We start from the raw sequence: 24,677 nt of genomic DNA on the forward strand, positions 1-24,677 counted from the left end.
CCTGGATGGCATTCAAAAGGGTAGACTGCCCAACAATGATGGTCTGTAGGAGGTCAATGACCTCCTCACTGAGGGCAGCAGGGGTAACAGGGGCAGGGCCTGAGGTGCCTGGGGCGAAGGAGATGCCCGCATTCTTGGGCGAGCGGGCACGGAGATAAGGCTGAGGGGCTGCTGGGAGGGCGGTGCTGGTGCGCTGGGTGGCGGCTGTACCTGTAGAGGCGGGGGGCACGGATGTTGCCGCCACCGCTAGGGAGCTCCCATCCGAGGACGTGTCGGTGTCGCTGGTGTCACCACGGGTCCCCATTGTGAAGCTCCCCTCGCCCTCCATATCACTGGTGGCCTCGGTGTCTGTGCCATGGCCCACCGGGGCCTTGTGAGTTGCAGCTCCCTCGTGCTCCGGTGCCAATTCTCCTCCGCCTGATGATGCTAATGCACACATGCACTAGAAGATAAAGAAAAAGGGTGGGGGTAGAAATAAAAACAGGTTGAGTGCATGCATTGTCAACACCGTTGGCGGAGAGGACAGACACAGGAGCCTCATGCACTAAGTCGCGCAATCGGGGTACACTACTCAGTACTTGTGACTAGGCCAACAGGTCTAGGGACAACAAACGCGCACATGGGTGATGCAGGACCATGGATAGCTGTACTTGTCACCCTACAGAGGTGGGGGGCGGGGGCACAGGGACATGGCTAAAGGAGAGGACTACACTACAGGAAGTGCCCTGGCCTAATGTCACCCACAGCCCTCCTCCCCCAACCAGGCACCTCCACTGCGCGTAAAGATATCTGAATGTGCTGGTACTCACCCCCTTGTGTCTGCTGTGATGTCCTCACGTGCCCATCCAAATCGGGGTAGGCCACCGCCAGGATCCGGGACATCAGGGGGGTCAGGGTACGACTGGCACCCCTCCTAGGTTGGGAGGCCATCCCCAGCAGTGACTCGGCGGTCTTACTGGTCCCGCAGCGGATGTCCTCCCACCTCTTGCGGCAGTGGGTGCCCCGTCTGTTGTGGACCCCCAGGGTCCGGACTTCCTTGGCGATGGCACGCCAAATGTCGACTTTCTGATGGGCGCTGACCTATTTGACATGTACAGGGTGGAAAAGTAAATATCATTAATTCTCTGCATGTTAGATGTGATTCCCCCCCCCCCCCAACCTTGCCATGTGGCACATGCTCTCATCTGTCGTGCCTTGCACTCGTCATTCTCTCCCCACCCCACCATCTTATATCCACCCCACTCAACACAGGCATAGCCCATTCAACGTGCACACAGTGTACTTACCTGTTGGTCTGGAGGACCGTAGAGTAGCGCATACTGGGGCAGGACCCCATCCACAAGTTTCTCCAACTCTTCTGTAGTGAAGGCAGGGGCCCTTTCCCCAGTCGCAGCAGCCATTGTCTCTTCCAGACCGAGTTCACAGCAGCACTTGCAGTATAGGTCCTCTCCTGTGGATGAACAGGTCTCGAGTGATTAATCAGATAGAAAATGGCGGTCACGCCCGCGGCGGTGCGTACCGCCGCGGTGCGTACCGCGACCGCCGGCGCACCTAGTCATTGGCTCGTGAAACCCATAGGGTTCAATGTTAACCAATACGGCTTTGCGCCGCGGTCTTCGACCGCCTACCGCCACGGTGTGCCACGCCAGCGCATTGACCTCACATCCCACTGTCACACTTCTCAGGTCAGGCAGCCGCCATTTCAAGGGCCCACATGGCTTAATTTCTACTGCGTCACACAGGCCTAGGCCTTGCATTGCCACTCATACAAGCCATTCAATGCATAGCGATTCGTGTACTGTGCAAGCTGTAGTTACATACCTGTGGGTTGCTTGACTCTGTACTCCATGTTCTCCTTCCTAGGCACCGTCCGCTGAGACTTGCAAGGAGAAGGAGGAATCCTCCCGTGTACCGACCGCTGGTGGACCTGTCGACAATGGAGGAACGTCATATAATACTTCGATACCGACTTGACCGAGCCACTATACATGAACTGTGTGCCCCGCTTGAGCCAGCACTGATGTCCCCCATCCGCCAACCCTCAGGAATTCCCCCTCTGGTGCAGGTTTTGTCAGTCCTCCATTTTTTGGCAAGTGGGTCTTTTCAGACAACATTGGCCATGTCATCAGGGATGTCTCAGCCTATGTTTTCTAAGATTTTGTCCAGAGTGTTGTCTGCCCTGACGAAATACATGCGGAGCTACATTGTTTTCCCAGAGGAGGCTGATTTGGCCACTGTGAAGGGTGACTTCTATGCCCTTGGACATATCCCCAACATCATTGGTGCCATTGATGGGACCCATGTGGCCTTAGTACCCCCAAAAGACGATGAGCAGGTGTACAGAAACAGGAAAAATTACCATTCTATGAATGTGCAGGTGGTCTGTTTGGCTGACCAGTACATATCCCATGTAAATGCCAAGTTCCCTGGGTCAGTGCATGACACGTATGTAATGCGAAATAGCAGCATCCCCTATGTGATGGAACAGCTACAGAGACAACGTGTGTGGCTAATAGGTGACTCTGGTTACCCCAACCTGCCGTGGCTACTGACCCCAGTGAGGAATCCCCGGACCAGGGCAGAGGAACGGTACAATGAGGCCCATGGGCGATCTAGGAGGATCATAGAAAGGACCTTCGGGGTCCTGAAGGCCAGGTTTAGGTGCCTGCATATGACAGGTGGATCCCTAATGTACTCACCAAAGAAGGTGTGCCAGATCATTGTGGCCTGCTGTATGCTTCACAATCTTGCATTGCGACGCCAGGTGCCTTTCCTGCAGGAGGATGGTCCAGATGGTGGTGTTGTAGCAGCTGTGGAGCCTGTGGAGAGTGAAGAGGAGGAAGACGACGGGGACGACACGGACAACAGAGACACAGTTATACAACAGTATTTTCAGTAGCACACAGGTAAGAATCCCCTACGCCATTTTACATTTACTTCAGGCCTCCTGCATCTCTACTTTCTGTGTTTCCCCCCAGTTCCTTTCAACTGAATTGTGACTTTCCCTTCCCTTTTCAGAGCTGTATGACCCACTGCGTGACTTCTGCTTTGTTTGCCCATGGAGTAAAGCACATTGACATTGGTATGTTGTCATCACAATGTAACTGAACAATTTTTGAACCGTTATGTGTAATACATTTGTTAAGAATACAAGCAGACTCCTGATTTTTTTTGTGCAATTAGTGATTTATTTAAAGTGCTACATATAGGTCCATGATAGTAAAACGGTGATGGGTGGGGGTGGAGTAATGTCCATGGCAGAGTCCAGTTCTCAGTCGCACAGGTGCATTGTCCATATGCCTGTGGAAGGATGGAGCAGGGGCAGTTCAAAGTTGGACAGGGTGACAATGTGGGACAGTGGAATGACATCAGGGGGTTTCTTATGCTGGCGGGGGTCTTGGCATCCTACTCTGTCTTCCTTTGAGATCTCAGGTTCCTCTTGCGGGGTGGTTGATCTTCAGCAGGAGGTGGGGTTCTGGTGGGCTGTCGTTGTGTGGGGGCCTCCTGTCCACTAGCGCCGGCGGAGGTGGTAGGCTGTTCCTGGTCCAGGCTAGTGACAGGGGCCCTTTGGGGTGCCACATGGTCCCGCAATGTGGTGACTATTTGGTTGAGGGCCAGGACGATGTTCCTGAGCTCCTCTCTGTACCCCATGTACCATTCCTCCTGCTGTGCCTGGATCTCCTGGAACCTGGCCAGTACCGTCGCCATCGTCTCCTGGGAGTGGTGATATGCTCCCATGATGGTGGTGAGGGCCTCTTGGAGAGTCGGTTCCCTGGGCCTGTCCTCCCCCCCCTGTCGCACTGCAGCCCTCCCAGTTGCCCTGTTTCCCCGGGCCTCTGTTCCCTGGACGGTGTGCCCACTACCACTGCCCCCAGGTCCCTGTTGTTGTTGGGATGTTGGGTCAGCCTGGGTGCCCTGTAGTGGCGGGCACACCGCTGATTGACCTGTCCTGGAGACAGAGGCATGGGCCCGCTGGGTGGGAGCTGTGCTGATATTCCCAGAGGGGGTTAGGTCTGCTGTGGCCTGTGTCTGTGTGTGGGGAACCGACTGTCCAGAGGTCCCCGATGGTCCAGGCTGGTCATCAGGTTCTAGGTTGACAGAGCTGCTGTCCTCACTGGGGGCCTGTTCTGGGGGTGGGATGGACAACTCTGGACCCTCCTGGCCGGTGTGTTGGCGTTCGGGCCCTGCAGGGGTAAAAGAGTATGGTTATTGCTTCTGTGTGTTCCATGGCATGCTGGTGGTTGGGGGGGGAGTAGTTGAGATGAGACTTACCAGAGTCCATTCCTCCGCCTACTCCAGCGAGGCCCGCAGGATGCAGGATGTTCAAGACCTCTTGCTCCCATGCAGTGAATTCGGGAGGAGTGGGTGGTGGTCCACCGCCAGTCTTCTGCACAGCGATGTTGTGTCTTGAGACCATCGACCGTACCTTCCCCCGTAGGTCGTTCCAGCGCTTTCGGATGTCTTCCCGGTTTCTGGGATGCTGTCCCACAGCGTTGACCCTGTCGACGATCCTTTGCCATAGCTCCGCCTTCCTGGCTATTGTGGTGTGTTGCACCTGTGTGCCGAAGAGCTGGGGCTCTACCCTTATTATTTCCTCCACCATGACCCTGAGTTCTTGGTCCGAAAACCTGGGGTGTCTTTGGGGTGCCATGGGGTGGTGTGGATGAGGTGTGGGGTGGTGTTTGTGGTGATGTGAGTGGTGGTGTGTGGTGATGTGTGCATAGATGTGGTGTGGTTGATGATGTTGGGTTCCTGTGTGTGTTGGGTTTTTCGATAGCTGTGCTCTCTCTCTCTCTCTCTCGCCTTCTCTCCGAATTTCTAGTAGTGGGGGTTTGTGGGTGATGTGGGTGTGTGTTTTATAGTTGCTTGGATGTGTGGGAGTGGTGCATGTATGTGTATCAGGTGTGTGTATTTCAAATTGTCCAATGTGGCTGTGTTTTGGAGCTGGGTGTGTATTTTGACCGCAGCGGTGTGTACCGCCAATGGAATACCGCGGTTGAATGACCGCCGCGTGGATTCGTGGGTCGTAATGGCATGGGCGTGTTTGTGTTGGCGTGGCGGTGGAGGTTTGGTCATCTCCAGTTTTCCGCTGCCCGCTGATGAGGCGGCCGTCCGTGGATGTCGGGTTTTCGGCAGTTTGGCAGTTGGAGGTCAGAATGACCGTGGCGGTTTTCCGCGGCGGTATGATGGCGGTCTTCTGACCGGCGGTAAGGGCCTTTTACCGCCGAGGTCAGAATGACCCCCATAATGCTTTAAATTGCACACGTTGTTTTATGGGCAGCCTAGAAAGCTTTACAAGCGCCTGCTTAGCAGAGAGCTTCCTAGATAAATTAGTGAGCAGTTTAGCTGCGGCATTCTGCACCACTTGAAGTTTCTTTATTACGTAGTCTGAAGAACTAAGGAACAGGGAATTACCATAGTCAAGGCGGGACAAAATCAGTGCCTGAACAAGGATCCTTTTTGCCCTAGGTGGAAGAAGAATCAAAATCTTCCTGAGGGATCTCAGAAGGCCAAAACACATAGATGAAAGTTTTTTGGACTGGGTTTCCATGGTAAGTCGGGGCTCGAGCCAGAAGCCAAGGCTCTTGATATAAGTCTTTGGAGAAGGAAGGTTGTCGAAAGCCTCTGAATAAGAAGTTAAAGGAAATGCAGGGCGACCGTTACCTAAAATAATATCTTCGGATTTCCCATCATTAAATTTCAGTTTAGTTGAGTTCATCCAATTAGCAATATCTGCAAGACAGCCCGAGAGACTAGAAGAGGGGGACTGGTTAATGCTGGAAAGAGAGATTGTCAATGCATGTTCTGACTCAGAGTCCTCTGTATCATCATCTCCATTTTCTGATTGGGGGGTGGACCCTGTCCCACTAACCTCCACCAGCACCTCCCCCATTTTCTGACGCTCTTGCAGAGCTTGACAACAACATGGGATCATCCTCTTCCAGTTTTTGGCATCTTGTCCAGGTTTGCTGTACATCTCATCGGTTGCCCAGGTCATGACTGTCTTCCCTTTGGGGGAGCTGCTCAACCTACTCCCAGAGTTGGATCTGGGATGTGAAGAACTGCCCAAGCTGTCAAAGTTGACTCGGAGTCGAGCAGGGAACAGTATGGCATAGGTGATGCTCAGTTTCCTGAGTTGCTTTTTGGCTTCTGTAAAGAATACCCGCTGCTGTTGCACTGCTTCAGTAAAGTTGGAGAAAATCATAACTTTTTTGTTTTCCACAATGATTTTTCCTTTAATTCGGACTTGGGCCAGTATATGGTCTCTGTCCATGAAATGCCATACACTGGCCACGACGGGACGAAGTCCCACTCCAGGCAGCGGCAGTTGTGAAGGCAAGCGGTGGTCTCATTCAAGATCATATAATGGTGAGAGACCCTTTGGTGCGACTGTAGTGCAAAGCCATCTTTCCAGGAAAGCAGTCATGTCCGTGCCCTTGACATGTTCGGGTAGCCCAATAATGCAAAGGTTATCTCTTTTCGCCCAGTTTGCAGCATCCTCTGCTTGCTGCTCTAACACCTTCACCCTGTCTTCCATCCCCACCAGTCAGTCTCTCACTGAAGTCAGATGGGGGTTTAGGTCAGCTAGGGTTTGCTCTGTGGAGGTGACACTCTCTGCTAGTCATCTATGGTCATCCCTGAGTAGGCCCAGATCTGTGACCATGGAGTCAATTTTGAGTTCCAACGCTTCTCAGGATGCTGCTACTGCTTGGAGAATGGTGTTGAATGTTGCACCACTACCACTGTGTTCCCCCAATGAGGGCTCCTCGGTCATTGATAAGGCCCCCAAAGCGGCAGAGAGATTGTCCCAAGCCTGGCAGAGGTCACTCTTTTCTTTTTTCCTACTAGATTTGCCCATCTCTGCTTTGCCCTTGTTGTAGAGCTATTTTAGTGATGTTTCTGGGCACATTATTTTAGAAACTAGGCCTGCTGCTTGTGCCCTTTAGCCTCATAACATTTCATTTTATTTCATTTTATTCTTATTGTCCTTTCACCTAGAGAAGCAATACAATTCGTAGCACAAAATTCTTTCATTCTGTGCTTTCCTCAAGGATGCAGAGATTTAGGATTGTCGGCACAAGTAGTACACTGCACCTCTAACATTCAGAGAAACATATGTATTTTTACGTAGGGACACTTTCTGAGAACATCGGTTGTTTTATTATGAAAACATTTCCCTGTCCCATGCATGTTAGACGAAGGTTTCAGCTAGATGACCACGACTGCGTGCTGTCTGACTTTGTTACAGCTGCTCACTGAGACTACCACTTACCTGGCCTATATGGGAATGGTGTCTCTATATAGGACAGGCTTCTCCACTACTGTCATACTTAGGTATGGGGGATGATTTCTTCCCAGGGGGAAGCCTAAAGGGTGGATTAGGGCTTATCCTGCTGTGCTCTAGCATAGCTTAGGTAGGAATTGCATATATTGTGCATAGTGAGAGTATAGTGGGACTTTTCCTGTGTTTCACTTTCCTTGTCACTATTTTGATTCTAGTATGTTTCATCATTCTAATTATTGCATTTCATGTCATTTTATCTGAGACACAGCTGATTCAATAAATCTTATGGAACCATTTCCTGTCTCTGTTTGTCTTGAACTGAAAGAAAATGGTGAGATCTGATCTACCACAATTTCCCTTAGAAGTCACAATGTCATGCGCCTGGTTGCCATAAATCATCCCTGCTCTAGGGCAGTGATGAGAGTTACTAGTTGGCCAGAACTAGATTAGGCTGACAGTTGTCAAATGGTGTGGGATTGGACCCAGTTCCCCACAATTGAGGTAATGCTGCCCTCCAATTCCAGCAACCTCATTGGTACAATGAGAGCCAACGCAACACCCTTTGCCTGGGACACAAGCAGTGTACCATTGGTTAAGTCCAGTGCTATAGAAGAGGAATGCTGTCTGCCTACCTGAAGCACATAACTAGTCCATACCAGGTGCACTAAAAAAGGGGGAAGGGAAACCACTGCTGGGCGAGGAAATGCAATGTCTGTAGTTGAAATGGGCATAATGATACTCCGGAAAGGAAAGAACACAATGTTCATTTTTACCCCTTTCTCATCTCCCTTCAGGTGTCTGCCAAATGTGGGAGGGGGTCATGAAATCCTCTCTGCAGGTGTGCTCTGGAGTATCACCACTCGAGCCCCAGGGAAACCCTTAAAGGGGGGGGCAATCAGTATGTTTCTCTAGCAAGCGGCTGAGCAGTCAGTATCTCCTTCAGCCATGAAGCATGCCATCCCATGTAGTCCCAGTAATTCAGACATGCCGGCCCGGCTGCTCCAGCCCTCTAGTAACCAGGCCAGTTCTCAGTCAGGGGATAGAGCATGTGCAGGCTTCAGTCCTCACCTGAGGTCTCCGCAGCACTGTTTATACCATCCCCCACCACTGGTAGACACAACTCCCACCAAGCAGCCTACAGGATCATGGGCCCTTGGTGGGGTGCAGGCCCTGGCAAGGCAACCTCTTTATGCCCATGCCCACACTCGCAACCAGGGAGGCCAGAGGGGTCACCTCTATTTCTGGAGCCTGGGCAGTCTCTCTTCTGCCCAGGAGAGCAAGAGCTTCAGTCCCTCTCCTGATCAGGAGGTCGCCCTCAGCTCACTTCCACAGGCTGGGGCCCCAAATACTGGGAGTTCTGTACCCTCCTTCCTAAAGGGCTCTGCCAGGGTGCTCACGGGGGCTCTTTGGGTATTTCTGCATTTCGGCACTCTTCTTTCTCACATCCCATGACACAATGGGGTCCTCAGTGCCAGCAGCCAGTAATTAATCGCTAGTGCACCCAAGGCTCACCACTATTTTGTAATGCCTTCTTGCAGCAGCCTGGGCACGGTCCCTCATGTCGTCTCAGCAGGGTACTGCCCAGAGTAGCTGAGGCATCAACAGTGCAACGGGAAGGTCAGTGTTCCTCCCTCTGCAGTTTTATGGGGTGAGATCTTGGAGTCCCGCAGGATGAGCCCAGATCGTGGAACTTCGCTGGGATCTCTTCAGGTTTGCATCTGATCACATTGGCGCCAAGCAATGTACCCCATGCAAAAAAGCTCCATATGGGAGAAACTGAATTTTTAGCCTAGCAGCAACACATCTTGGTTGAATCGACTTGGCAGGTTTCTCCCAGGCCTCCAGAGGGCTTTGGAGCAAAACGTTTCGTTATTCCCAGGTTTTTAAGTGTTTTAGGAGGAGTACACTTTGACACAGTCAAGTGTCTCAGGAGTCACGACCTCAGGTACAGCAATTGGGGTCAAGGCTCACTCCAGCAATCATCTCCCATAGAAGAGGGGCATTTTTCATATTTACTACCCTTTGCTGCCAAGGTTTTCCTGGCAGTGATGGGCAGTAAAGAAACAGCTATATGTGTGAGCATCTAAATAGGTAGGGCGGACATATAGCCATCTCCGATGTGGCCAAACTTCTTCAGTGATCCAGTGGAATAAGCTTTGCCAGAGAGGTTTGGCCACAAAAGAAATAGAGTAGTCTCTGTCATTGCCAAACTATGGTTCACTTGCATCTAAATTTGGAGGGTAGACCATTACATTGGCGGTAAACATACTCTGTTGCTGTTGTGACGGAGTACGCTGACGGGCAACATATAAATGAAACCCATAGTCTTGAAAATGGGAGTCAAAATCCTAAAGCATAGAAAAGCAGAATACTGTATTGGAGAAGAGCTCCAAGACGTTGGATATACGATAGACAAGATCCCAATAAAGCTCTCAGTTTAGGCAGGAAAAGCTCAGAGCAGGAAAGTTAAAACTCACACCCTGGAAAATCCTCTTATTGGCCAGATACTTTTGGTACCTTCAACCACTCAAGTTTTCTACTTTGATACTTAGTCATTTTTTGGAGTTCAGATTCCTCAGGTACAGCAGGGCTTTAAGCTGTAACTGAAGAAGGCCTTCTCTGTGAGGTCCCACTGAAATGGATTTTCTTCTGGAAAAAAGTTTTATGTAGGAGAAGCCAAATCTACAGACGAGCAGCAACACATCCTAGCCATACTGACCTAACAGGTTTGTCCTGGTCTTCCAGAGGTCTATGGAGCCCAAAAGCTTCTTTAGTCGCAGGTTTTTAAGGATTTTAGGAGGAGTGCACTATGACACAGACAAGGGTCCCAGGACCTCAGGAACAGCACTTGAGGGTCAGGGCTCACTCCATCAGAAGCCACCAGCATGTTCCAGAGCAGGTCTTGTTGAAACTGGTCAGTTGAGCTCTTCAGAAAAAGGCTTCTTGGAGCTTGTTGTGTCCCTTTAGCCTTAGGGGAGGTTGTCCAACTGATTCTTGGAATCCACTTATTTTTCCCAGGACCAAGTGGGACCAGGGATAGCCCTTCAGGTCTCTTCACAGGCTTAAAATAACAGGCATAGTCTTCTTCAGTTCTTTCTTAGGTCCAGAGTGTCTTGAAGAGAGTGCTAGAGGATGCCACATTTATGTCTGGTGCTGGCTTGGGATTAAGGGAAAATGCTACCCTAGGTAACCTTACCCAGTTTTGCAACAGTTCACATGTGCCCTACTGCAAACAACCACACAGTGCACATCTCTGTCTAAACCTAACATAGCAAAACCGTTTTTCTCTTGTGCAGAGCATCTATGCAAATCCCTGAGGTGTGACCAGGGAAATAGGCAAGTGTTCCCCTGTGGTCACTACAATTCAGTTCAGTGGGCAGCTTTCTACCACCTGGGATTTGAGGCTGCCTTGCTGGGGGAACACAGTAAGGGCATGGATAGGTGTCATTTGACCTTTGCCTCTCACAGGGGGCACTTTGAAGTTCATCAAATTCCTGCACACTGTCCAAACGGCCATCCTGCTAGATGAACAGAAACACCTCCCCACACTCAGGGCTCTGCTGCTCTGGGAGTAGTTTTCACAGATCATTCAGGTCTTGAGCACTCATAGGCCTGCAGTCGGAGGCTAATTGAGAATAGAATTGGGCTTTTAATAGATATAACAGAGTCCAAGAATGACATTTCTAGGTGTTCCATACCCCCAGGTAGCATTATTAAATAAAATGGTTCATCTCAGTGTTTCCCTAAGGTACAGCCAGTCATGCTACAATTTAATTTGTTTATGTGCTAGTCACTGTGAACATGATCATAAGTTATTTTGCAGTGACACTTTCACTGTGGCTAGGTTGTGATTGGTTACTGTCCCTTGTGTGCTCTTTTTCTTTCTTTTAATTTGATTTGAAAATATCAGTTTGTCCGGTTTGTTTGTCCATTAAATATCTCGGTTTCTCTATACAGGCCTCACAAGAAGAACCACTAATTGTGAGTATACAAGAGAACTTTACATGTGCATTACTTGGTAAGATGGTATGACTGTTGTCTGAATGAATGGGATACTTAAATTAACAAACTAGGGATCCTGCTCCTGATGAATGTTGCGGACCCTTCGGGCCATTAGACAAAAACATGTCCACCAGAACAATGTAAGAGTAAACTACATTCCGATGCATCAACCATGTAATGTTATCCTTTAAGAACACAGACGAGTAAAAGGGCACTTGGGATACCTGGGTGATTTTTACCTCGCTGTGATGAATCCCCCTTTTCCATTTTCATTTTAACTGAGTGCTTCCTACACAAATAGGAAGCCCATTCGCTGTCATTCATTCTTGGTGAATGAGGAGACCCGACGATGAAGCATGACACCTGGGTAGGTGTGCGAGTTTTCTTCTTGCTTTTTTTTTTTTATTGCATGAGCTGATACACATCTCTGGTCACTCTTAGGAGGCACTTAGAATTGGATAATTCCTGTGGTGACTCCACGTGTATATTTTATTCATATCAGGATTGCTAATTTGAGTGGATCATTAGTGATTTGTCGGGTGCATCCCCTACTAGCCCGATGCCCTCGTGTTTCTTCCCCCAATATAGTTTATGATGGTATCACCATGCTATTGGAATCCCCAGAACCACCGCTACTGACTCTGTCCTGTTCATTTATACTATTATAATCACACCTACGGCTGACAATTGAGGAAAGACAATAATCTACCAGACTCCACAGTTTACCACTTATAGCGCCTAGCTATCAGTTTATGCATAGCTAATTTAATGTAGTTCATATCACTGTGCAATGATTGGCAGGTGGCACTCTGGTGCCAATTGAAAGAAAAATAAATATATGAATTAATTTGCTAATGAATGAGTAAATAAATACTTGATAACAATTGGGAAACTATTGCTGAATTTCATGATGCTGTCTTAATAGCAAAGCGCTCTTTCCATTGCTCACGTCCTACAATCAGTCGGAAACAAAACGCACAGATCACATAAATCAGCTCTCCAGCGTTTCTGAATTCTCTCTGTTTTTTTTTTTTACTCTTAGGTGCCTGAGGGGAAAGTATTCCTTGCTTTATTCGTGTTCTCTCTCCTGGGTACGTCTTCACATGCTCTGCGCTCTCCAAGGAGCTCTCATCCACGCAGGCCTTCCCCCTCACAGCCAAGGTAAGGCTATTCCGAAGCAGTTCCAGCAGCCTGAATGTATTATCTAGTTAGTGAAAAAGTGCAGCGAAATAACCCAATATTTTAGCGCATTCCTCTTACGTGCGACGCCTTGCAATACAGTCGAAGGATCGCACGGTACTTTGAAAGCATGGGCACGATATATTTACAAATGAGTGCCAAGAAGCACGATTTGAGGTTTAAACGCTACTGCAACGCTTAAACGGTGTATATAGAATGTACCCAACCATTATTTTCCCTATTACTAAGAAAGTGTCATGGAATTTGTCCTGAGTACATTTTCTTGGTGTTCCATGAAAACAAATGAGCCATAATTCCCATAGAGGCAAGGGCGCACACTGTACTCCTCGCTTTCTAGATGTAGTTTAGCAAAACTGATTGTGCTAGTCCTCTGGGATTCTTCTGGGATGGTAGGAATGAGCTTGAATGCGCGTTATAATGATCTACCTGCTGCATTATGACCTTGCAGCAGAGTACAGCCTTTCTGGTGCAGTTTTGTAACCTTTGGGAATTGCAATGATTTATTTCCCTGATGCTGGTGCAGTTTTGCAGCACTTCCACATTACATAGGTCGGTCTGGCACTGGTGCAGTTTTGTAACATTGCTAAATTTCATAGACTGCATTAGTTCCAATGAAGTTATGCAACATTTTTATGTATTACAGTGATTTTACCAGTTTTTCTAGTGCAGTTTTGCAACCTTTACAGATTACACGGATTGTGTTGTTGCTGGTGCAGTTTCATAACATTTACAGATTGAAGAGATTGAGTTGGTGCAGTTTTCAAACATTTTCAAATTGTACAGACTCTTATACTCTTATTGCTGTTGCAGTTTTCAATAATATGTTGGGATTTCGAAAATTGCACACGTGCTGGTGCAGTTTACAACATTTCCAGGTTGCGTAGGTTGTTTTGGTGCAGATTAATTGTTTGCAGGAGTTCGGATTAGATATATTGCACTGGGTCTGTTGCAATATTTCCATATTACGTCGAATGCACTGGTGCAGACTTGCACCAATTCTGATAATGTCGATTTTTTGGTTTTGATGAAGTTTTTACATTTCTGCATAACACAGGTTGTCCTGTTGCAAGTGCAGTTTTGTAACATTTCAAAATGGTCCAGAAGATCTTAGTGCCTGTCCAGTTTTGCAAGATTTCTAAATTATATACATAGCTCTGGCACCAATGTAGCATTTCAAGAAAATCTGCACCACCAGGCAAATGCAAGACCTTTATCAACAGTGTGTGAGAAGTGCAAAGACAACATTTTACACCTGTTATTCCTTCTAAATGATGGTCTAAAACTTCAATATGGAAATATTTCAAAATTGCTTGGCCGAGATGCAAAATGTGGGCCAAATTTACCATGTTTTCACTCTCCACAAGCAGCATGTAAAGGTGCTGTGCTGCACTGTGTGTAAAGGAGAGAGCAGTGCCATATCTACCAAGATATGGTGCTGAATCCCCGCCTTCACTAGTGCATGTAAGGCTGCCTTGTTCCAGTGCACAATCGTGCATGATGACAAGCATGGGTTTTGGACTGGAAGTTGACCCTTTCAGTACAAAATATTATGCTTTGGCGTGCTTTAATACTTCCCCCACTTTGTATGTGTGCTGTCCTTTGCCGCACACAAGCAGTTTTAAAAGTTTTGAAAAAAGATTTCTCACTTCACAGCTGCCTTGGGGAGGCATCCATTTTTGGTACAAATACCAATGTTAAGAGAGGATTTTTTGTCAAAGCCCATGGGTGGCTGCATGGGAAAGCACACACTACCCATAGAATGCCACCTTCAGGCAAAGGAGCACATAGCGCTACTTTGTTACATTAGGCTACAAATCAAGCTTTAGATTGGAAAGTAAATCCCAATATAACACTTTGTGCTGGGTTTGTGTCACTTTTGTGAAGGAAAACCGATAACTTCAAACCACTCTATGAGAACATAAATGGCTTGGCATTTAAAACTACAAACTGCTTTTGTATTGTTTACGGACAACTCAGGACTATAAGCGACTGACACATATGGGAGCCTCAGGAGCCACAGCGCGGTCTGCAAGTAGGGCCCTATTACTTTGCGTTACGCCACTGTGACACCATTTTGGTGCTTCACTCCCAGGGACCACCTGCAAGCCTCTAGGACCCTCGTGCGAGGGAGAAGGAGCTCAAATACTCGCACACTGGGTAGATAAGGCGAGCCCTGGCCCAGCTCCCAGGCACGCGCCACGGTTAGTTTCTACCGCTGCACTATGTTCCATCAAAGTAGACTGTTTTAACAAAGTAGACGTTGACTGTTAATGCCCTGACTTGTTTAGGCATTTGGTGAATACACGGAAAAGGTTTGAGGATTTTTTTTTGAGTGACTCGCTCTGCTGGCAGAAGTACTCAGCTGCCTGGGAGCTCAGCCGCCCTTCAGCTGATGTTGGTGTCCGTCGGGGAAGGCACGAGCAACACCAACTTCAGTTGTCTTCTTTTTACTGTCATCTCAGCCAATCAAATCACCCGTTGAATACCACGTCAAAAATGAGGCAGGTAGCGTTTCAAAACCTCTCAAAGCACCATTCGCCACTCCTGTTGTCAGTGTTTCATTCCTGAAGGAATAAGTGACAGGGCCCAAACTTTTGCTGAGATGCCCGCGGCCAACGCTAGTGAAGGTCAGGGTACCGAATTTTATGCCATAAGACACCACCTTCCTCTTCCTCTCACTCTTCAACATTCATTTTCATCCCTCCTTTCCCCCTTTGGCACTGTTTTTCCCTGTTTCTTTTCTTCCTCCTTTCCCCCTTTGTGTTTTTCTGTCTCTGAATCAAATTCTGTGGAGGAAAACTAAGAGCGGGTTCCCTACAACGAGTGCTGGTGTACCGCACCTGCAACCGCCAACTCAAATTAAGCACTAACTGTTCAGACCAAAAAAGAGATGTTGTGTTGTGTGATATATGTAATTTCTTAATATATATGCATTTATGTGTTTTTGTGTCATTTTTTGTAACATATGTGTTAAGTTTGGTATATTTGTTCCTTTAGCTGTTCTAATATGTTTATCTATCATTATATTTGTTATGCAGTGCTATATACGGTGTGTTGCATGTGTTATGTTCCACGCACCATGTTAAAAGTGACGTATTGTGATATATTTGTTGTTATAAATGTTGATTGCATTGTTTTGTATTTTGATTGTTCTGAAATTTGTTACGTTGTGTTATTCGCACTGTGTTAAGAGTGTGCTATTGTCTTTTATATCTCTTATGTGTTGTGTTGTGTTTTGTTTTGTGTCCAGTGCTGAGTCATATGTGATGTGTTCAGGGATCGTTCTAAGATTTTTGGTTCCTCAGGGCAGAAAGGGAAAGCGTGAGGCCCCTCTAATTTAAACGTGACACATTCAGGGCTGTTTGCATCTCAATAAATGATCCAGCTCATGTAGCAGCTTTGTGCTGACCCCTACTGTGCTGCAACCCATCCCTCTCAGCCACCTACAAGCACCTTTTTAACAAGTCATAAAAGGCTGACGTTGTGAGAGTTGCTTATCATCTGAGAGGGACAAAACTGTGTAGGAACTAAACCAGTGGCAGCTCCTCTGCTGTGGCGGAGGAGTGTCATCCCCCGCCAGCAGCAATAGCTGCAAATCATTTAACAACGAAAGAAAAATAAACTAAGTTTATTAACCTTTCTTTGTTAAAGGGGTGGGGTATTGGGGATGATGCATGTGTGTTTGGCCAGCCATCTCGGGCAGGCCAAACACACATGTGCACTGTGCTCTCTCCTGCCCGGCACTGTGTTGCGGGGTGGAGAGAGCAGGCACAGGCTCCCAGTCTGACTGGGAGGGGCCTCGCTGGGTGCTCCCACCCTATTCTAATGCTGCTCTGAGCAGCATCAGGATTGGCCGCATGGAAGACTGGGAGCCTGCAGTGACGAGGGAAAGAGAAGCAGCACAGCGTGGTGGCAGAACAGATATGATTTTTTTATTTTATTTATTACATATTTTTGTTACTCTCCTCTTCCCCACCCCCACCACTCACCGCCCCGCCCCCTGTAATCCCCATGGGCCGCGACAGAACAAAACTGCATGACAATGGACATCCAGTGGTGCCTCTCTGTGGGCAGCAAGGCAGGAAGTCTGATTGTAGAATAAAATTGTAGAATGTGTCGCACTGCAACTGGGGTTCTTGGAGGGGCCCCCTCCAATAGGCCTCACTGTGCTACACCATGGCTGAGAGGTCCCAGGGAGAGGACTACTACCCATGGACACAACTGCAATGAGACAGCTCTCTCTCAGTTGGATGGGCAGGGTGCACAAGGGGTCTGGTGTACCACGGCCTGGCTGTCTTGTATTGGTGCGGGCCCAGGGGGGCCGGAGTTTGGGTCCCTGGGCAGCTGCTCCCACAGCCAGGTCCTAGTGCCCGCCCTGGGTGTATTGCTTGTGCTGTTTTATGCTGTGTTATGTTTTAGTGTGTTGGTATGAGCTTTGGAATATTTTGTATGCTGTGCCATGTTCGTTGTGTTATGTTGAGTTACACTTTGGTTCTTACATTTTGTAAAGTGTCACTTGTGCCATGGTGAGGCCAGTCACTAATCAACCATCTCTTATTTTTGCCACAACCTAGCATGCACCATTGGCTTGCTCATAACATTTCACCGAGTCCGGCACTCACACCCATACAGTGGCTGTATGTGCTACCTCTGAAAGGAGACATTCCACAGAGCAACAGCCATTTTCATAACACTGCGAGGACTTTTTGCCTTCACCCTACTACATGTCAGTGCTGCCTGATTGTTATTCTGTAATGTGGCTCAGATGCTTGCACGGCCCCGAATGTCAACCCATGCCTGTGGAGCCATGCTGTGATTGTAGCACGCCATCACAAGAAAGCACAGACTGCTCCAACAAAATGGTTTGTCATTTGTTGGCAGGGTGCAGAACAGCTGAGTAAGTAAGCAGCTTTATTGATTCTTCACTTAACATCATTATTACCTAGACGTATCTAAACCTGAGGACAGATGGGCAAAACAGATTTAAACGATGCTGCACAGCGCTGCGTGCAACAATCAAAGCAACCTGTGCTCACAACAGCTCTGTAAAATCACTGTTTTGAATCAGCATTGCATATTAGCAAAGGCGAGCTAGGACATTGGGAAAGTTGGATACTTTGCGACAGGGCGCTGGTGCTGAGGCTGTATTAGTATTATTTGCATGCTAGGTATTAAATACCTAGGCGCTTCCGTCTTTTCAGGGACACATGCCTTTTAGTTTTACTGGAGGCCTGTCTACATCTGCTTGCCTATTAACCTTTTAACAGCCACGCCCACTGGGGCAGGAGTATCCTCAGTGCCCTCTGAGGTTGAAATTGATGCGCCATTTCTCTTTTACTCAAGGCGCTGTAACAATTAAAATACCAGTCCCGCACAGGTGGTTGCTTGCAGTGCAGATGCCAAGAATGCAACAAACGCATTCCAAAGCCCTTCAGCAGACGTTGCCCATGGCACATCTGAAAAAGTGTCAAAAGACCATCTCTTTCTACCCCTCCCCCCGTTTCTACTCTCATGGTCACACCATGTTGTCTTTACGAATTTGCTACAAGTCTCATCCGTCGCCAATTACTCACAGCGCTGACACACCTGAAGCAGAAGTGATGGCCCTATCGCAATAAAAAGTTGAAAGTACAGATTTCGCGCACGTGGTTAGCTTTCAGTGTTGTTATAGATCCGTCTATGCTAAGAATAATAACGTTAATGTATCGCTTGTAGAATTTCAGATGTTAAAAAAAAGTTCAGGGCAAAAAAATCTTAAAAAGGAAAACACATTATAAGATTCCTGGAAATATGTGATTCGCTCAACAAACTTCTGTTTTAGTTTTTTTTTTAAAACTTGTTAGCAATCAAGTCTTGCTCCACAATGAGCCCGATATACTTATTATATGTTGAAGTGCAGGATGGTTGTCAAAATCTCCACAACCAGCACTTGCAAGTTCCAGCAGCGACAACCGCATCACCATCCTTCTCAATATCCGACATCATCAATCAGGAAATCCTCACTGCCAATAGCCAAGGCCACTATTCCACAAACGACTACTGCCAGAAAAACATCACTTATCATCACACCTTCACTGTCTATAACTAGCAGAACTAATCAACACACCATCAGTGCCAATAGCCCCACCACCTACCAATACACTACTAATGGCAATAGCCAGCATCAGCTATCAAAACACAGTCGTGAATATCCGGGATAATCAATCAGTGCAACATTAATGTTAGTAATCAGAATCAACAATCAGCACTCCATCACTGTTAAGAGCCGGCATCAGTACACCATCACAGCCAATAGCGAGACCCACTGCACAAATCTAGCAAAAACAATTTTCAATAAATACAGTGCCACTAGCCAGCACCATCACACAACCACTACCATTGGCCAACAACATCATCACTGTAAATAACCAGTATCACCAATCAGAATGCCACCGCTGGCAAGAGCACATATAGTTAATTAATGCAATCAGATCAGGGGTGGCTCCTCCAGAAGGGTGGAGGAGCGTCACACCCCCCCCCCCCCCCACCAGCAGCGTCAGCTGCAATCCTTTTCCACAAAAACAATAATAAACCTTGTCTTATTATCATTTTTGTGGAAAAGGGACGGGGCCTTGGGGGTGACAAGTGTGAGTGCTCAGCACTCCCCCTCAGAGCGCATGTATGTTTGGCCAGCCGTCTCGGGCCGGCCAAACACACATGCACACAGGGCTTTCTCCAGTCCAGCAACAAGCAGGGACAAGATTGGCGCAGGGCAGGATGGGAGCCTGTGCCTGCAGGAAAAGGAGAGAAGCAGCTCGGCGGTGAAGGTGGCGGCACAGGTAAGTGGATTTTTAAATTTTTTTATTTAATCCCCGCTCGCCCCAACTCCCCATTAATCCCCCCATGTACTTCTGCCCCTTCATTGTCACGAGAGCTGTGACTGAATCAGATGAAGGGAAGACACTTTGCTTGAGTACCATTGTATTATAGGAGGTTTGGGGGCAACCGGACCTGACGGAGTGTGCACCTATATCGAACTGAGTAACAGACCTGTACGGTGATGCAGAGCCACAACTGCCAAATGTTCATTATATGTTTTAATCATTAATTAACACATCATCACTGTCAAATGCCTGCATCTCCAGTAAGCACAATCATTCACAGTACCTGGCATAAAAAAAAAAACACAATCATTGTCAATAGCCAACACCCCAGTAAGCACACCATCAATGGCAATAACCAGCATCACTATTTACGGATATCCAGAATCAGTGCCAATAGCCAACATCAGCCAATCACCACACCATCACTGCCTTTAACCAGCATCAACAATCAACTTACATGGGGGGCGTGGCCTGCAGCCGATGAAGCTGCACGCCTAGCACAGTGCTCCGGGGCCGTGAACGGGGCCCAGCAAAATTAATAGCAATAAAGCACGCTAAACGGACTGCAAGACACCGCCCTTACACTGGGGACCAGCCTGGCTGACGCAGAAACAATGCCAGTTAAAACTGTTCGATGTTTGAGGAGAAATAGGTGATTCCTCCCCGTGATCGCTGGTAAACAAGATGGCGGCCGCGCCCGGGTGCCGGCTCTGCTGAGCGCTCGTCTCGAGGGAGAGAGAACGGAGACAGCGCTCCTGCCCCCCAGGAGCAATCCTGCATTGGCGGTGGTCCCCCCTCGCCTTCCCCTGGGAGGGCGAAGATACGGAGGAGTAGGTGAGAGGAGGCGGTGCAGCGGCGCGGGTGAGGTGGGGCGGGATGACCCACCCGGTCGGGACCTAGCGGTCCGCGGCTGATCCCTCGGGCTGCGGCCCCACTGAAGAGGGGGACAGAGGACGACACGAGTGGTTCTTCCCACAGGCTCCCAGGTGGGGGCCACACAAAAGAGACGCACCCGGGCCTGGTGGACTCGCCCTCCCCGCCGTGCATATCCCTCAAGCGAGAAAACTCCTGGAGATAACCTACTCCTGTTGGGGGAGAGGGGGAACGTGGCCACCCGCTGCCCGGCGACCAGAGGCCGCCCATTCCGCCGAGGACACGTGTGCCAGCGGTGCCTCGTCCATCCCCCCCCCACCGGGGGGCACCAAGCATCCGACAGAAGCTAAATCACTACGGAGGAAGGGAAGACACCCTGTTCCTCTTCGCAACACCTTAATCTCTCTCATCCTGGTGCTGGACAGTGCGCTCCCGGGACGGCGAAGAACTCACCTTGTGGAAATTTCAGAGCAAGAGTGTCCGAACATAACAATCAATGGCACCTCCCTCCATGTGAACGCATTAGAACTGAAAAATATGTAAGCCAAAAAAACGCGAGGGGCAAGACCTGGTAGAAAACATAGTTACCAAGCTGCCAGGGCAATCCTCTAAATCAAATTTCCAAGAATGCTCAACAAACCAGGAGACGACACTGGACACGGTCCTCCAGGCCATCAGGGAGTCACGAGAAGCACTTGAGCAAAAAATAGATAACTTGACAGTAGACCTTTCACTGCTTCGAGGCTTCGAGATGACCACCGTAAACTTACGGAGAGAGTGGGAACAAACGAAAAGGCTCTTGGGCAAATAACATCAACACAGAAATCCACATCTACCGAACTCATGGAGCTCACCTCCCGGGTCAAAGTCTTGGAATCCAGGGCAGAAGACGCAGAAAACCGCGTCCCTAGGAGCAACCTCAGATTGATCGGTCTGCCGGAGGGGGCAGAGTCATCAGCAGAAAATATGGAATCCTTCCTGGAAAACTGGCTCAAAGAAATTGTGGCCCCAGAGGGCCTCTCGCCATTTTTTGCCATAGAAAGAGCCCACAGAGTACCAAGTAGACCTCCTCCCCCCAGAATGAGACCACGACCAATAGTGGCAGAACTGTTGCATTTTAGAGACAGAGACTACATTCTATCGCAAACCCGTTTAAAAGACGAAATCACACTAGAAAACCAGCGAGTCTTGATTTTTCCTGACTTCACTAAAGGAACACAAGCGCAAAGGGCTTCCTTTAATGACCCCAAACGCATTCTATGCAAACATGGTATAAAATATGCAATGCTTTTCCCAGCCAAACTCAGAGTGGAGTCTGAAGGCAAAACGCATTTCTTCTTGTCACCGCAATTAGTCCGGGAATGGCTGGAATCCTTGAATATTAACGTTCCCAACCCTCGTCCCAAAGCCCCTCGCACATCTGCCAGGAAGCGCAGTAGGTCCACCAAACGAAGCACAGGGGTTGCCCCCTCAAGACACCAAACTCTCCAAGAAATGCGTGAAGCAGTGGACGCTGCGGCGGCACTGAGCGGAGGAACTTTCCCCCTCTACCAAGCATCTGGTAATACCTCAGATCATGACTCGAGCTGCAGGGGCTCCTCAATCTTCTCTCGAGACACCCTCGCCAGCCTGCCAAAAGTGACTCCGAGATCGTCGGAAGAAATCATATGACCCCTTGCGGAGCGAGCTAGAACTCTGTGAATATTGACGCAAACCCAACCAGCTGGCACTGTTTAGTAGGAGAAGAAAACACCTACACAACAGTTGGATGCGGCATAACCTGAATAACAATTCCTTGGGCAGTTGACATGAACATGCTGGGTCCAGGGATCGGCTTGGAGCATAGGCTGTCGGTCTCTGACGTGCCACCCACCTATAGGTACTAAGACAAGTTATAATGGTTTGGACGGGGATAGTTCTGGTCACCAGTCCTGGGGAAATTGAGTTGGGAGTTAAGTTTAATAAGTTAGAAAAGGGAACATCTCTTGCACTTATCATTAATGAAGTTGATAATTCTCGCACTAGGAACATGCTATCAAAACATAAATCCAAACACCTTAGCATGTTCACTTACTTTAACCACCACATGCACAGAAACCAAGACAATGTCTACAAAGTATAAAATAGTAACCTGGAATATCAGAGGTTTAAATAATATGTCCAAGCGGTACAGGGTGTATAGCCAGCTAAAGTGCAGGGGGATACATATAGCTCTATTGCAGGAAACCCATCTAGTGGAACAAGAAATTAACTCTCTCAAAAAAAGATGGAGAGGCCAAATATTTGCCACTAATTACTCAGCTTTTGCGAGGGGAGTGCTGATGTGGATCTGCCCTGGGGTGCCCTTCCAAGTACTACGCAAGATAGTAGACAAAGAGGGGAGATATGTAATCGTAGCCGGGAGATTCGAGGGAAAAGTTGTAGCCCTAGGCGGTATTTACACACAAAACCAAGAACAAGGGATTTTTTTTTACAAGTTATCCCTGGAAATGGGCCCATTCCTTACAGGTCCAGACAGAATTGGGGGTGACTTTAATTGCATAGCAAACATCAATCTGGATAGGTCGCAACCTCCTCTAACACAATCCCAGACCCTAAAAACCGCCAAATCGTTTACTGACTGGCAGCAACACTGGCAACTAGGAGACAGCTGGAGGCAACTCAACCCACATACCTGAGACTATTCATATTACTCATCGGTTCATGATTTACACGTAAGGCTCTACACTGTTTTGCTTTCCCCTGAAATTCAAAGCGACGTGATAGCAGCTGAATACCTTAGCCGCACAATCTCAGACCATAATCCCCTGATGATCTCACTGACTTGGGGCAGAGAAAGAGCAACGATACCAACATGGTGCCTCAGGGCAGAAATGCTCAAAGATGAGGCATTCAAACACCTTTTATACACAACCATTGTTTAATTTTTTAAGCAAAATACAGGGACGGCGTCCTCCAGATCCATTGAGTGGGAGACGTTCAAAACAGTAATCAGGGGTACTTGTATTAACGAGACTATAGGAGTTCGGAAGTCATTAGAAACAGAGCTCCAAACACTGGACAACTCCCTTAGGGATATCGAGCGTAGGCGCCCCATACAGCCAGGTGTGGCCCCCTTGATGACCGAAACCAAAACCAAAATAACTGAAGCATACACTAGATTAACATGCTTCGACTACAAGCAACACTTAGTTAGACAACACTCAGAAGGTGATAAGGCAGGCGCCATGCTAGCCTGGCTTGCTAAACCACCAAAACAACAACAGTCATAGTCGAAATTGAAGAAACCCCAGGTAACAGCGTATATAGCCAGAAAGAGATAAACACTAGCTTTACTAAATACTATTCAACAATATACACGTCTCCCACCGAAACACTCAACATCCCCCAAATACAGGAATTAGAGGAGATTGCCCTCCCCAAACTGGGAATTGAGGAGAGTTCGACCCTGGCAGCACCAATATCGATAGCAGAGATCAAAACCGCGATCCAAAGTATGTCAAGGGGCAAGGTCCCGGGAGCTGCAGGACTCCAGTCAGAGTTCTATAGCCTATACCAAGATCTACTAGCCCCACATCTCTGCACAATATATGCAGAGGCTTGGAACAATAACAGCCTGCCCCAATCCACTAACAAAGCCATTATGATACCCCTACTGAAACCAGATAGACCAGCTACTGAGGTCTGCTCATACTGGCCGTTATCCATGCTTAACATGAATTACAAAATACTAAGCCGGATACTAGCTAATAGACTCTTACGTCATATGCCCTCGTTGATCCACCAAGATCAATTGGGCTTCATCCCACAACGTAGCACGGCTCAAAATATTAGGCGCCTAGTATCAATATTCCACTCCATACCAACGACAATGACACAAGCGGCGATTATTTCAGTAGACATCGAGAAGGCTTTTGATAGCCTGAGATGGGACCCTCGGGTAGGTCGCTCCTCCACCACTGCAGCTCCACCTGCCCAGGCCCCTGCCACTCCTTGTAGGTCGTAGGTGTTCCTTTGCGCTTTCTCCTGTCTATTTCCTCTTTTTTCTCTTCTCCACTGTGCCTTCTCCTCCTGTGAACTTCGTCCTTTTCTCCTTTTCTCTTTTTCTTTGAGCGTTCTCCTCCTGTGAACTTCGTCCTGTTCTCCTTTTCTCTTTTCCTTTGAGCTTTCTCCTCCTGTGAACTTCGTCCTTTTCTCCTTTTCTCTTTTCCTTTGAGCTTTCTCCTCCTGTAAACTTCGTCCTTTTCTCTTTTCCTTTGAGCTTTCTCCTCCTCTGAACTTCGTCCTTTTCTCCTTCTCTCTTTCCTTTGAGCTTCTCCTCCTGTGACTTTCGTCATATTTGTCTTGCCAATCTCGCCTTTCTCCAGTGAATTTCTTCATTTTTCATCCTATTTCCACTTTACCCGCCTCCCCGCTTCCCGCACTCAGCTTTCCCGCCTCCCCGCTTTCCCACC

General features: G+C 48.2%; 1 protein-coding gene across 2 annotated transcripts in view; it reads left to right on the forward strand.

The window, feature by feature from the left end:
• Positions 1 to 12,401: 12,401 nt before the first annotated feature.
• LAMB4 (laminin subunit beta 4) overlaps positions 12,402 to 24,677 on the forward strand; it is a 724,082-nt gene continuing 711,806 nt past the window's right edge. For both annotated transcript variants that reach the window (XM_069229818.1, XM_069229820.1), the window contains exon 1: positions 12,402 to 12,448. The gene's annotated coding sequence lies outside the window, so the exon portion shown is untranslated. The remainder of the gene's footprint in view (positions 12,449 to 24,677) is intronic.

Source organism: Pleurodeles waltl, chromosome 4_1 (assembly GCF_031143425.1).
Source record: "Pleurodeles waltl isolate 20211129_DDA chromosome 4_1, aPleWal1.hap1.20221129, whole genome shotgun sequence".
NCBI classification, from domain to species: Eukaryota; Metazoa; Chordata; class Amphibia; order Caudata; family Salamandridae; genus Pleurodeles; species Pleurodeles waltl.